This window comes from Herpailurus yagouaroundi, unplaced genomic scaffold (assembly GCF_014898765.1).
Source record: "Herpailurus yagouaroundi ecotype Mexico unplaced genomic scaffold, PumYag 140, whole genome shotgun sequence".
NCBI classification, from domain to species: domain Eukaryota; kingdom Metazoa; phylum Chordata; class Mammalia; order Carnivora; family Felidae; genus Herpailurus; species Herpailurus yagouaroundi.
Window position 1 is genome coordinate 54,042,105 of NW_024412395.1, and position 14,450 is coordinate 54,056,554.

The window sequence follows — 14,450 nt, forward strand, 5'->3', positions numbered from 1 at the left end:
ATAAATAAAAAACGTTGAAAAAAAAAATGGGCTAACATCTAACTGGGCCCTCTTGTTTTGCAGAGGAGAAAACTGTAGCCTGTCTAGCAAAGTACCTCAACTGATAAGTGGCAGGACTAAACAGGAGCCAGGTCTCTGATTCCCAGTGTCCTTTCCATCACAGTGCAGCGCCTTCGAAGGTGAGGTAGAGTGACTGGAGTCATGTTATGCCTGGGTCCATCCTGAAGTCTTACTTTACTCTTTAATGTTTAGATGATTTTTAGAATTATGTGATCACCTACAACAGTAATTTTGTTAGCATGACAGTTTTCATCAATCGCAATTTCTCAGTTACCAAAATAGACTCCATCAGTGCCGAAATTCCGAGTTCTCACCACAGGGAAAATTCAATAATTTAAACAACAGGCTAGAGAGTTGTGTGTTTAGCTTATGTTCCCCCATCCCTCCGCTTTCATATCTTCAACTGGCTGATGACTTACAATTGTATTTCTCTCATGACCTCTTTTCCGAATCTCTGTTTCATATTTCAACCGCTGCATCTCTACCTGTTTTTCCTCCCATGACCTGGAACTCAACAGGAAGCCAGCTTCTCCCCCACACATCCCTATTTCTGTCAATGACACCATCCTTCTTCCAGTCATCCAGGTCTGACACTTTGGCATCATCTCTGACTCTTTCCTTCTTCTCTTCTACCTCCCCAGTTTCTGTGGCCTCTTCCTGAAACATGGCTCTCAATTCCATTCCTCCTTGTCGGGTTCCATTTTGTACACTCTTGCTCAGGTCCTCAGAATCCTATTACCACATTGTGACAATATTGACCTCTCATGCTGCCTCCCAGTTTTGCTCTAGCAACACATCCTACAACCATGTGGGCCGCGCGCTCTCTCTCTCTCTCTCTCCCTCTCTCTAAATCACTGTTCAGACACAAACACCTATTTTAATGATTCTAGTTCTCCACAGTTCCCCAGTGCCCATGGATAATAAACCCCAAACTCAAACCCCTGGATAATGCTGCCAGTACCTTTGCGACCTCGGCTCACTTTTCCTCCACAGAATCATCCTTCCCAATCAACAATCACTTTTCTTCCCAATACCTTTTACCACCTGTTGCTCACACGTGAAAAGGATTCTGGTCGTCTCATCTGAACTCAGTTTTGTTAAAGTCACCAACCAGGGCAGCAGACCATGACCCCTCCTCACAATTCCGTAGGTATTTACTTACGGTTCCATCACGGCAGCCTTCAGCCCTATCTCCTAGAAACATCTTTCCAGGTCTGTGCCCTTCCTTCCCAACTAGATAATTAACTCCTGCAAGGTATGAAGCAGCCTCCCATCTCTTTGTACTCCCAGCGCCTCTGACACAGTAAATATTTGTGGGAAAGGACTGACTTGACCATACAAGTGGGGTCAACTTGTTAAAATGAGGTGAAGCTACCGAGAGGTCCACAGGCACGCCTCCCTCTCCCCTCCACGCGCTGCAGGGCTAGTGCGCTCCCCGCTCAGCTCCTCCATCCGGGGCTGCGGAGTCTGCCGAGGCGGACGGAGCCCTCGGGGGTGCAGGCCCGGGAGGCCCGAGCGCTTCCCCACGCCCCGCCGGCCCGCTAGTCTGAGCAGCGGCGCGGGCAGTGAGGCCCGGCCGTTCCGCGCTCGGAGGTAGGTGGTGCTGTTGTCGCGACTGTCTTCCTCATTGGCGCGGGGCGGAGAGGCGGAATGTTCAACTCCTGACTCGGGCGGAAGCGTGGGAGCCGCGCGGGCCGCCGTCCTCTCGACCCCCGGTCGCCGTCCCTGCCCTCGCCGCGCGCGGGCCTCGGCGCCCCCGGCTGCCGCTCGCGCCCGGCCCGGAAGCCAGGTAAGGGCCAGGCCGGAGGCCGCGGAGGGCGAGGTGGGTCGGAGGCCCCTCGCGCTCGCGAGTCTCCCGGCGTCTCGGGGCCGAGGCCCTGACGGCCTGCGGGGCCCCGCTGGGCACCCTCCCCGACCCAGGGCCCTCCGGGCGGCTGCGGCCGGAGCGAGCGTTCCCGCCGCCCGCGGAGTTCCGCGCCGCGGCCCAGAGGGCCCAAAGTTCGGACCGGTCACACGCAGAAGTTGGCGCCCGGAAGGGCGGGCGCCGCGTGTGGGGCTTTCTCGGCCCTGCGCTCGGCGTCGGGGGCCGCCGCTTCCCCTCGCCGAGCGCCGGGCCCCCCGCCGGCCGAGCCCGCGACCCCGGGGCCCGAGCGCCGGCTTCTCAGCGGGCGAGCCGGCACCTCTGGGAGGCGAAACCGAGTCTTCCAAATCAGGGCAGGGCGCGGGCCACTTCCCAGCAGAGGGCTGTGCTTGCGAGGAGAGACCACTAACTTCTGCTTTCCACGCGGCCCGGGCGGCTTCTTCCACCTCGAGCGGCCCCCCCCCGGGACAGCGTGCGGCTCGCGCCGCCCGCACCCTCCAGCGGCCCTTTCTGCCACCGGCGAGGGTAGCCCCCACCCTACCCGGGTGTCCCTCGGCGACCCCCATGGCGTCCCCCGGTCCGCGGGCCCCGCGACCTGGCCCAGGCCGTCAGGGCAGCGCTGAGGCCGCCGCCACGCCTCGCTTGCTCCTGACAGCTAGCAGACCGACTTTGATACAGACCCGGCGAGATGGCTTCGCATTGCCTAAAAAACGGGGCAGCCCATTGTTAAGACTGCTGCAAATGTGCGTTTCTGATGCGCCTCGAGATCTCTCATAAGCACTGTTTATGGAGGACTTAATTAGTATTTTTGTTAATAACGAAAGCAACATCGTTTAGTGGCCCGCTCTGGATGATACTACAATAAGCAGCTCTCGATTAATAATGGTGTATTAGAATCGCCTCAGATGGTTGCTGAAGTATATTCCTGTTTTATCCCCGAACCTGTTTTACCGGGAGCCTTCTTGCTTTCCTGACCTCAGTTGAAGTGAGCAGTCAGGATTCAGTGGATCTCAACCCACAGTCACTTTTAAAGACAAAAATAAACAGGTGATTCAAGACAGTTAATGATTTCTTTGTAGTAGGCCTACATCTCCACAGTGAAATTTCATGTCGTTTTTCGATTTTCAAAAAAAAGTATGTGACAGCTACATTTTAATTATGGTTTTGGCCTTTGTTTAAAGTTCCGGCTACAGTAGTGAGAGATTTGGGAGATTGCAAATGAACGTGAATTTGGTTTGTTTGGAAACAGTGAATTAAGGTAGAGGAAAATGGTCTTCTAAAGCAACGTGTACTCTTAGTCTTTCACAGCATAATTCCTACTATAACTTTTCTCGAATTTTTTTTAACCTGGAAGATATTATTGAAATCAAAAGTCATAATGGTAATAATTCCAGAGTGAATGGCCACCGTGCAATGACAAGGGCCCTTGTCTAGGAAAGGAAAGATGATTGATCTCTTCTTACTCTTTTAGGGGACACATAAGACACATTAGAGAGAGACAAAGAGAGAAATATCCAAATATTAAGCAGGAGGATTTGGATCTAAAAATGGATGGTCAAAGATCTTGGGAACTGAGGGACCTTCTTGCCAAATAAGGAAACTTGGCAAGCTGCTCTGTGTATTTTAAGTTAGCACAAGAGTGAGTGTTATTGGCAATATATTGGCCGAGTGCCTATCTGAAATGAGCAGTGAAACTGACTTTGACAGGGCTACCAAACTATAAACAGGAGTTATGAGGGGCGTGGAGTAAATAGAGAAAACATTGGCGAAATTACAATGACGTTTCATGAAAAGAGGTCAGACATAGAGTGAAGCTATTAGTGTGGAGTAAAAGAGAAAAATGGACAGTTTTTAGAAATTGTTAGATTCAAAGAAAAGAGAGGAGAGAATCAATGATTTTTTTTTTTTTTAAGCCAGAAAAAGGTGTTTTGTGGTGATATAGTACCTCTTGGAATAAGATAGCCTTATATCTGGATCCAGAGATACTGAAAATAAAAATCAATTTGGATCATTTGTTTTCCATTTTATTCTACCCAGGACAGATTGACAGGGAGGGTGTCTTGTCTATCTAAATGTAATAGGAACAGCTAAGGCACCTTTTGGTCTTACTGCAGGGAAGATTTAGGCTACTTCTTTCGTGGCTATTAACCTTGCCCCACTACACACAAATAAGCAGAGTTCCAGCTGTGACCAGAAAACTGTACCTGTTAAGGAAAGAGAGCTATAAATGCTAGAGCTTAGATTGGTCTGACTGATACATGGGTGCTTTTGTGTCAGACCCTCCTACGGACAGCTGAAGCATCGATTATGCCCTAATAGCAGTTAAATAATCCCAACACTGTAGAAGATTCTCTGAGAACAAAGCAGCCGTGCTTTGCCACCCTAACCCCACATCACAATTGCTAATAGGAAATTAAAGCCTCAAATGGAACTTCAGGTGGATGACAAGCAATCTAGTGATTATTGTAATAAGCAAAGTGTTTAAAGAAAACGGCAGATTAGAAGGAAGAGGCAGAATGATACAGTGAGAAAAAAAGACATACGGTAAAAAAAAAAAAAAAAAAAAAAGATATGACTTTGAAGTCAGACCTGAGTTTGAATCCTAGTCATGTTGCTTGTAAGTTCAGCACTTGGCTTGGGCAACTTTCATACCCATCCTCAGTTTTGTCATGTGTACATTGGGCACAGTAATGCCTTCTTGCTGCACAAGCTTATGAGCACGTGGTAATGCTTGAACCAGAGCTTAAAACTTCAGCCACCATAACTGAATAGTAAGGAGTGTTTTCCACATTCTCAAATCAGACACAGAGCAGGCTGCTTGTCTCACCTATACCCAGGTAAGGCTTGCTCTTGGTAGCTGGCCCTGTTCCCAAATCATACTTCATGTGTATATGCAGGGCTGGGAGGTTTTCATAGATACTCTCCTGCTTTAAGGATTTGAAAAGCAGCTTTGTGTACCTCTGTGTTTATGTATAACTTTGAGATTTTTGGGGGGAAGAATCTGAAAGTTAATGCATTTAAATATCTATATGAAGAATTTGAAGAACTCAGGAGTTGTGTGACCAGGGGAAGGTTATGACCTAGAAAAGCTAAACCAAAATTACTTGGAACCATTCTTAAAGCTGGCTTTGAGCACAGTTTATCTTCAGGGACTAACCTCCTTCTTTCTGGACTTTGTATAGGAAAACCAAAAAGAGAAGGCAAGAATCATTATCTAAAAGGTCATGGAAAAAGTCTGCTTATGAGACTTTTTTTTTTTTTTTAACCAAAGTATCCTATTGTGGAGAAGAATGTATTTCTTCAGGGATCCGTAAATATCCTCGTAAATAAAACAAAGACTCCCATATAAGCAAGCACTTTCTTTAAAATCTTGTATTTAATCTTAAAAACTCATGTGAATTTTGCATTCTCTTCTGTACTGTTTGACTTTACTGAACAAACCAGTACAGGCATGTATAGTCCTTTAGATCTTAAGGTAAAATTGACTTGTAGGAACTGGATTTTTTCATACACCTGCACAGTGCTGGGTGCTCCACGTATGGGGGAGCGTGAGCCTGGTTCTGAAAAATGAATGTGTGCCATTAAGCTTTGCAGCCCAGCCCACTGCATGGGGTAATGCAATTTCATTTTGCTGAGAAAAGAATAATAGTATATCATCATCCAAAGATTTTTTATTTTCTGTGGTTATACTGTGGCTTTCAGCATGAACAAAGCTTTTTGCCTTTGGAAGTGGAGGAGAGGGGAAAGAATAGTAGAAGGATAGAAATCTGGAATATGATGCTCACCTTTTCAACCTGTTTGGGAGGAGAAATTGAGGAGTATGGCCCAGTCATCTCCATTATTTCCATTACTGATGCTGATCACTGTTCCTTTACTTTGCCAGGGACTCTTAGGTTCATGACTGTATCCCTGAGAAAGAATACCGTCCATACTTTGTAGTAGGTTGATTAGTCATAGCATACTCATAGGGTTGGAGTAGGTCTTAAAAACCATTCATGCTGTTCTAGCTGTTGCAAGAATCTCCTATTCCACATGGCCACCTCCCATTGAACACTCTCAGCGATAGGCAGCTCACTACTAGACAGAGTGGCATATTTTCTTATTAGGTAATTCTAATAACCAGGAATTCTCTCTGTAGTTTTTAGCTTTGTCTCTGGATCGATACATAATATAGGGTCTTCCATGGTCTTCTCTGGTTTTAGCAATCCCCATTTGCTGTCATCTTATGTCGAGGTTACTAGGTTTTAACTGTCGTATTTACCCTTCTCAGGGAACATTTGTTCCAGGTAATTAGTCCAATATGGTACCTGTTTGTTAGCAGCTAGGGTAGTCAGATACTTTCTATTTGACAGAAAATGGTGCAGCACAAGAAGCAGCACATTTGGAGATGGGTGAGCCTGCTGACTGAAGTAAGCCTGGTTTATCCTTGTTTTCTCCGCCACCTCCCCAAACATCTGTGAATTCCTCTTCCTGCCAACCCATGGAAATGTGCTGTCTCAATGCTCCTTTATTTTCTTCAGAGACTCTGGTCCAGCTTTCTTCTATGCCTCCAGTCGCTCAACACAACAAGCACCTCTGCCATGACCCATGTTATGGATTGTACCTACTCCATGTTGCCTAGTTGGGCTTCCATTTGAGCACAGACACATTTCCACACAGTATTTCTGTGCCATAAGTGCCCCTGTCTCCTACATTCCTGTTCCTCCAGTGTTTTGCCTCAAGTAACGACATTTCTGGCAAGGAAGTATGTCATGGAAGTCTATTTTCATTAATTGAAATATTAAAGTACAAGTAAGAATGTTTCATTTAACTAGCTCGTTTTTATTTTAACCTTTGCTCTAATTAGAGGGGTTTGTTACTTGTATGATGAAGCATAGAGGAAAAAAAAATGAAACAATAGCTATTTTTTGGATTCTTAAAGTCTGCTTCTTTCTGATATCCATGACTAAAGATCCTATTCACTGAATTCAACCAGTTCTTTACAGGATATGCTGTTTTCCAGTAGAAGCCTTGGAGGAAGGAAGGGATATCTATGGCAGACACAAGTACTAGTTGGTTCTATTTGCAACCTAGTCTCCTCCAGCGAGTCTTACAGATCTTTTTTGAGTGGTTTAAAAACAACAGTAGAACAGCAGTCCTGTTCAAGAATAGAATCTTAGAATCTTTGACCTTGCTCTTATGAACAAATACGCCAAACTCCAGCTTTCCCCATGCTTTGAAGATAAGACTTGTAGGAAAGAAATAGTTGTAGAACCATAATCCAAGTGGTATTGTTTTAATACACATGATGAAAAGCATATTTTTATTATTGTATTCACTAATCTGTGTTAAGGAGGCTGAAATAATACTAGCATAAATAAATATTAGAGCAACAAGGTTGGCAAAATAATTTGTCGAGAGCTGTTTTATTTAAAAAAAAATTTTTTTTTTCAGCGTTTATTTATTTTTTGGGACAGAGAGAGACAGAGCATGAATGGGGGAGGGGCAGAGAGAGAGGGAGACACAGAATCGGAAACAGGCTCCAGGCTCCGAGCCATCAGCCCAGAGCCTGATGCGGGGCTCGAACTCACGGACCGCGAGATCGTGACCTGGCTGAAGTCAGACGCTTAACCGACTGCACCACCCAGGCGCCCCTGAGAGCTGTTTTATAAAAGGGTTTTTTTTTCTGGTCAGATTTAGGTCATAATAAAATAGGTTTTTTTTTTTTTTCTATACTGCGTCAAAAATAAACTTTTGTGAAGAAGGGAAAAAGGAAAATGTAAATTAGGGATAGAAAAAGAAGAAGAATCTGAATTCAGAAATCACAGGTCCATATAAACCTAAAAGAAAAATCCAGAAAAAGTCCAAAGACCTATTTTCTAGTAAAGTTATTAGTCCTTTTATAAGGTGGGTTTAATTTTAAAAGAAGTTATGATTTGCAGGTATTTAATGAAGCTGGTTGTAGTTTCTTGAATCCATTTGACATGTAGTAGATAAGATTTAAAGGAAGACAGTGGCCACCATGGAAGTAGGTATACTCTAGAAATGGACCAAGTGAATGCTATCATTGAATTAATAGGTCCTAAAAACTCTGGTATCTTAAAAAGTGCCACACACACACACACACACACACACACACACACACAAAACAAAAAAACAAAAAACAACAAAAAAAACCTATCATCTTTTAATAACTTAGTCTCATTATGAAAAAATAATTTAAAAGAAAATTATAATTACTTAATAAGATCTTGCAAACATAGCCAAAACCAAAAGCAGCAAACAGAGCAGTGAGAAAGCATTAAAACATATGCAGATAAGAAGGATTCATGGACCAATAGTACATTTATCTATTAATCATTGCTCTGCAAAACTAATGAAGATACAAAACAATTCTGAAAACACAGGGAGGAAAACTGAGGAAAGCATACCCAATGGTGAAAGCTGAAGGAGTAGATGACTAAATATTAAATATGGTAACAAGACTTATAAAGATAACTTGAGAACCATCATTTCCATGTATTGAGTATTGTGTACTAGGTGCTGGGCACTATGCCAGGCACTTTCATGGCATCTCTTACTCCCCAGCAACTATGCAGGATGGGTATTATTTCCAGTGAGAAAATGGAGGTCAGAGAGGTACAATGCCTGGGCCAAGGTCTAACAGCTAATAAGCTCAGATTCACTAATGGATCTAATTGGGGTGCTTCCCCTGGACCATGCTGCTTTTGTGTTGGAATAGTGGCATTTGGAAGTAAGACTCATTAAAGAAGTCAGGTAATACTCTGCAAACTTCATAATTTTGAGCTAGCAACTTGAAGACATTTGGTAACAGAATGGAAGAGATTTCAGATTTTTTATTTATTGGGTTGGAAATGTCATGGTCAGAAAATGTGATTGGTTCAAGGTTACCAAGAGCTAGAGGCAGAATTCAAACTCCTATCTATTTAATTCTAAATCTTGTTTTTTTAATGTTAGAACGTTAGTCTTTTTTGTTTTATTTTATTGTTTTTACTTCAGGACCAAAGTCCATTTTTTTTGGACTTGAAAGCTGAAAACTTTAAAGTCAAATAATACTCCACTCAAGGTTTTCTGCCTCCATATAGTTTCACTTTTAATAGTTCATTGATGGTGACACACACACACACACACACACACACACACACACACGTATATGTTTGCTTTCAGCAATTTAGTAGTTAAAAATCTTTTTTAAATTTCAATTTTAAGAAAATTTTTAAAAATTGAAAAGGTTTGTCTTACTATTCAAGTACTCAAACGATTGGACTCAACCATCACATTAGTGATTTTCAACATTTTCAGTGCTATGACACCCTGTTATGCTCTGAGTTTTGTGCTGTCCCTGCTCTAACTTACCCAATCAGTGCTGTGTGGTAGATACTTACTAATATTTAAAGCAGCTGTGAGAGTTTAGGAAACAAGTTAAAATGCTACCAAATTAGGACTGGGTATTGCATGGAAAAAAATTGCCTTTCTTGTGTAAAAGCAATTATTTTAACATGGCGGGATATAAACCTTTGATTGGGTATACCATGTAAATACATTTATATAGATGACTCTTATTAAATTTATCTGTATTCACTGGAGAACACATCTGAAAAATTAGAATGTGATTTGATCAGGTAACCGTCTTCCCCAAGATGCTGTAAGTATGATTAATCAGCAACTCACATTTGCCATTCTTCTGATCATACGTTGATCCTCTTAGAATAATGATTTTAAATTAAAGGGAGTTAGCTCAAGGGGAAAAATAAATATACAGGTATCTTCTGCTTTTCGAAAATTTGCATTATACCACTTTGCTTTATGGAAGACCTATATTAGTACCTGTTTTTGCTAACAGAAAGAAATCTGAGGAGGATTTTCACTTTTAGGGAAAAAAATGTGAAAAGGGAAAATTGCATTCAGCATTTGTTTTGCAGTGAGCTCTTGTAGAGGCAGCACGTACCCTGAGCTTCTCTCCCTGGAACCATGCTCAGCATCAAGCTGTCATAGCTTTGAACTGTGTTTGAGAGCATCTGTACTTTATTTTATCTTGATTTATTTTGTGCATCCATTAACAAGATGTGTCCTGAGGTATCAGAAAAGCCTTAAGAGGGGTTACTTTTTGGGTCTGGAAATGTTAAAAAATTTTCCATGTAAATTAATGGCAGTTTCTTTTTTGCTTTACAGCATTTTGGCTAATGAAAGATTTCATGGGAAGGCTGTACTTTTAGATAGCTGGGGAAACCTATACGTGGTCTGATACTCATATAGACGGCAATGGGAATCTCAGTTAGGTTTTTCATCTCAGTCCATGATGTTTGCCAAGCTCGCTGGAATTAAAACCTGTGCTCCTATACCCCAGAATTGTTAGTCTCTTCCATAATAAGATGGGACTTAATTTTTTATGGTCTCAGTAAAACATTCAAATAATTACATAGTCCCATTCATACATAGCTCTTTTCCAAATGGCAGGATGTATCACAAAGTGAGTAACTGATTCTGGGGAAGAATATGATTAATTGCCTCATCTTGAGGAGTGAAGGTCCTGGAGAACTCTGCTTCTCCTAGATCACCTTCCTCTGGCACTTTTAGATCAGTGTCAAATGTAACTGATCCTACCTCCGTTCATCCATATTCCCTGGACTTGCTCTGTACCTGAGGTTTAGATTTATTCATATTGATCTCATCCTGGTTCAGATCTCTAGGTTTGTTTTGAAAAGAATTTCCTTCCTTCTTCCTCCTCTTCTTTCTCCTTTGGACTCCTAGACACCTTATTCTGAAGTCCAAACATTTTATCCTCAGTTTCCCAAGCATACCCAGGCAATAGTTTCCAAATTAGGATTTGCCTCATAATCCTCTGGGGGAACTTGTAAAAGCAACAGTTCTCAGATTTTAGTCTGATTGGAATCTTTCTAGCTGCAAAAGATAACAGAAGAATAGCCAGAAACTATTTATTCATTCATTTGTTCCTTCAGCAATTTTTGAGTAGAAAAAATTCAGTGCAATGTGCCTGGCTGTGTACTAGGTGCTTAAGAAGATCCAGATGTAAATGGAAATGGGTTTTGCCTTTAAGGGATTTATGGTCCCTTAAAGGTGGGAAGTAAGTGGGAAAGATGAATAGGTAAAGAAAGGTGCTAAGGCACAGAGGGAGAATTTAATTCTGCTCACGAGACTTGAAACAGATAGTTAGGGACAGGAATTTCCTGAGAAGAGAAAGACGTTCAAAGCAGAAATCCCTTATGCAAAGGAATGGAGATGTGAGAGGGGTAGGAGTACCATGTACTTGTAACTGCAAGGAGTTCCTCATGTGTGTGGTGAGAATGAGAAAACAAGCAAAAGTAGCTATAAGTGGTAAAGGAATAACACAAGAAAATTTCCCAGAATTAAAAGATGAGAGTTCGCTGGGAGTACAGGCTGAGAGAGTTCACCGAATGTCCTACCAATGAATGAAAAAGATTCATTCCTAAATATGCCCTATTAATCTCGGGCATCCAGAAATGAATACAGGGTCCTAAAAGCTTTCAGAGAGAAGGTAATAGTGTGAAAAGGATTAGTTACCAGAGCAGTATCAGGCTGCTTTACAGCCACATTAGAAATTAGAAGACTATGAAGTAATACTTTTAAAATTATAAGGAAAATTATTTCCTACCTAGAATTGTAAACTCAGCCAGACTGCCAATGAAGACATTTTAAGACCCACAGATTCTCAAAAAATTACGTTCTGGGTACTCTATTAGGTTGCTAATGGGAGATACACACTGTCAAAAGAGAGAAACCAGGGAATTCTAGGACAGGGGTTCTCACAGAGGAGAAGGTAAAGGAAATTTTAGGATGATCATGAAAGGAAGTCCCAGTCCAAGTCAGGCCTAGAGAACAACCATTCCAGCCAGATTGAATTGAGATGAAGAGTATAGGAGGAATGTCTTTAAGAAAAAAATAGAACAACCTCCCCCAAATTACCTGATATTTTTATTTTATTGAGAGGAGTTTTGCCATTCTTGGGAGAGTTTAATGAGGTGAATAAGTGCTAAGTATATAAAAAGCTAAGCAAATAACAAAAACAGAGCAACTAATAACTCTAGGAGAAAAAAAAAAGTTGTCCAAGAAAGGAAAAGTCATTGAATCCTACAGAGCATTCCTAGGAATATTTACTTTGTCAGCCTACTGTTGACTTAACTAGATGTTACAATATAGGTGGAAGCTGGGACGATTGGGCAAGTGTGACATATCTCTATGCAAAGAGGTGAAAGGGGTATATGAGAACTAAATCCTTTTTTCCACAGGAGAAGTTAATAGATAACATCTGAAATGGAACAATCAAGAAATAGCAATATGATCACACTTTTTAGAAATACAGAGGTAAATAGCAGAAGAAAATGCTAAAAGAGTTGAAATTAGTTCCCTCTGGAGAGAGAATAAGGTGTGGGGAGGGGTGGAGTGGGAGAGTTCTATTTTTTTATTACAAGCTTTGTAGTCCTATTTTATTTTTATACTTTGATAAAAATAAAAGCAATTAATAACAACATAGATGGACGTAGCATCTGTAACGTGGAGGGAATCTTGCAAGTGGTGCTTTGCCTTTTATTGAACAAACTTCTTAGCTTGCATATTCTATGTACCTACCTTTGGCACATTCCTAAATTTTTTCCAAACTTTCTTCTTTTCTATGATTAACTGAATGTGAACTGAAACAAAAGTTAGTAAGGTGAATTGTTGACTTACATATGTATAGACTAAAGCTGGATGCTATGGGCTTCCCCCCAACCCACCCCTGTATTTTTGTGTAGACAGTAAGCTTTTAAACTTTAGGATAAATAAACAGTCCTCTCTCTTGCCTTCTCCCCAAAGTAGAGCAGAGTTTGACGTTATGTAAGAAATCAGCACTCTTGAGGTGTCTGGCTGGCTCAGTAGGTAGAGCATGTGACTCTTGATCTTGGGGTTGTGAGTTCAAGCACCACGTTGGGCTTACTTAAAAAAAAAATCAGCATTCTTCAGTGACATGATGTTCCTAAAATGGGATTGCTAGTCAGCTGCACATTAAGATCTCTGAGCCGACTGTGGACATCACTCAGCAAAGCTTCAAGTTGTTTATGAAGAAATTTTGTCAATTTTATAGATACAAACTGTCCCCTCCACTTTTTTATTTTGAAAATAATCAAACCCCACAGAAAAATGGAAAGAATAGTGAAACACTCATATAACTTTTGCCTAGAATCACTAGTTCTTAACATTTTGTTACATTTGCTTCCTCTCTATGCCAGTGCCCTGTTTTTAGAGATTAAGGAGCAGGGGTTTGAACCATTTTAAATTAAGTTGTAGGTATAATGCTTAAATAGGTCTCCCAGTAGATCTCCCAATAACAAGGACATCCTCCTACTGAACCAGAATACTATTATTATCCATGGATAAGATAATAATACCTAATATATAGTTAGTGTTCAATTTTCTCTAAAATCCCAATAATACTTTCTGTAGATTTTTTTTTCCAGAGTCCAGTGTTCATTCATTGCATTTAGTCATCATATGCTAGAAGTTTTCCTGCTTTTTTTTTTTTAAGTCTCTCATGACTTTGACAGTTATGAAGATCCCAGACCAGTTGTTTTGTGTACATATGCATTTGTCTTTCTGCACCCACACTGTGAGATTCTGGTAAGAATCTGTATACAAACTTTTGTTCTCCACCTGCTTTTTAGGCAGGTTCAACATTTTAGTGTTTTATTTTCTTGTTTTCTTGTTTTGTTTGTATGTTTTTGTTTTGTCTTTCCTGGGAATCTGTGGTTTGGCATGTGGTGTAAAGAATGACCACTTACCCAGAGAATAGTAAAACTCCTTAGACTGCAGAAAATATCACCGTAATAATCTCTGGGAGAGGTAATCTGTTCCTCTGGAAACAACATAATATTTTTTTTTTTTTTACACTCTTGGCAGAGGTTTTTGGATGACTTAATATTGTAATCAAGGGCAAATTTTCTTCTCTTTAATTAAGTCCTGCTACAGTATACAGTCCAGGGAGCCACTTGTGGAAAACACTTGGCCAGCTTTGCTATCCCCGAGCTGAACGCTTGCTTTTGGAATCTAAACACCGTATGTGTGTTCCCTCCGCGGCATTTGGGCTCTCCTTGGGGCAGGATGCTCCGTTGCGTAGGTGATGTATATTTCGTGTGAAGTGAGCACACCGTGGGAGAGCCGGCATACCTCACATGCCGGGAGAGCTATGCAAGTTTGCTGTGGAAAGCATGCTTCCTGTGTGTCAGGGCTCCCTCATAGACCTGGTGACACAGTAGCCTTTAGGCAGAGCTCCTCGGGATGTGCAGGAAGTGCCGCTACAGGTTTTGTCGGGGGAGAAATCTGAGCCATTGCTCTGTGAACAGCTGTGTTTCAGAGCCTGGACAAGTTGCTGTCAACTTTTGCATGGGCTGCCGTGGTAAGTGTTTTCATTTTGATTTGTTTATAGCCTTGTTGTCCTTGCTCCTGAGTCCTCAGGGTTCTTTCTGGAAGTTTCACAGTGCTTGTTACACATTACCTACAGCAGCATTCAGAGGAT

At 41.8% G+C, this 14,450-nt stretch overlaps 1 protein-coding gene across 3 annotated transcripts in view; it reads left to right on the plus strand.

Moving 5' to 3' along the window:
* The first annotated feature begins 1,478 nt into the window (after positions 1 to 1,478).
* Positions 1,479 to 14,450, plus strand: part of MAP3K20 (mitogen-activated protein kinase kinase kinase 20) — a 188,198-nt gene continuing 175,226 nt past the window's right edge. Inside the window, exon 1 of one of the 3 annotated variants that reach the window (XM_040475410.1) lies at positions 1,479 to 1,653. The gene's annotated coding sequence lies outside the window, so the exon portion shown is untranslated. Of the gene's footprint in view, positions 1,654 to 1,744; positions 1,850 to 13,937; positions 14,331 to 14,450 lie in introns of those variants that run through there. The other 2 variants (XM_040475411.1, XM_040475409.1) reach the window with 2 other exon arrangements.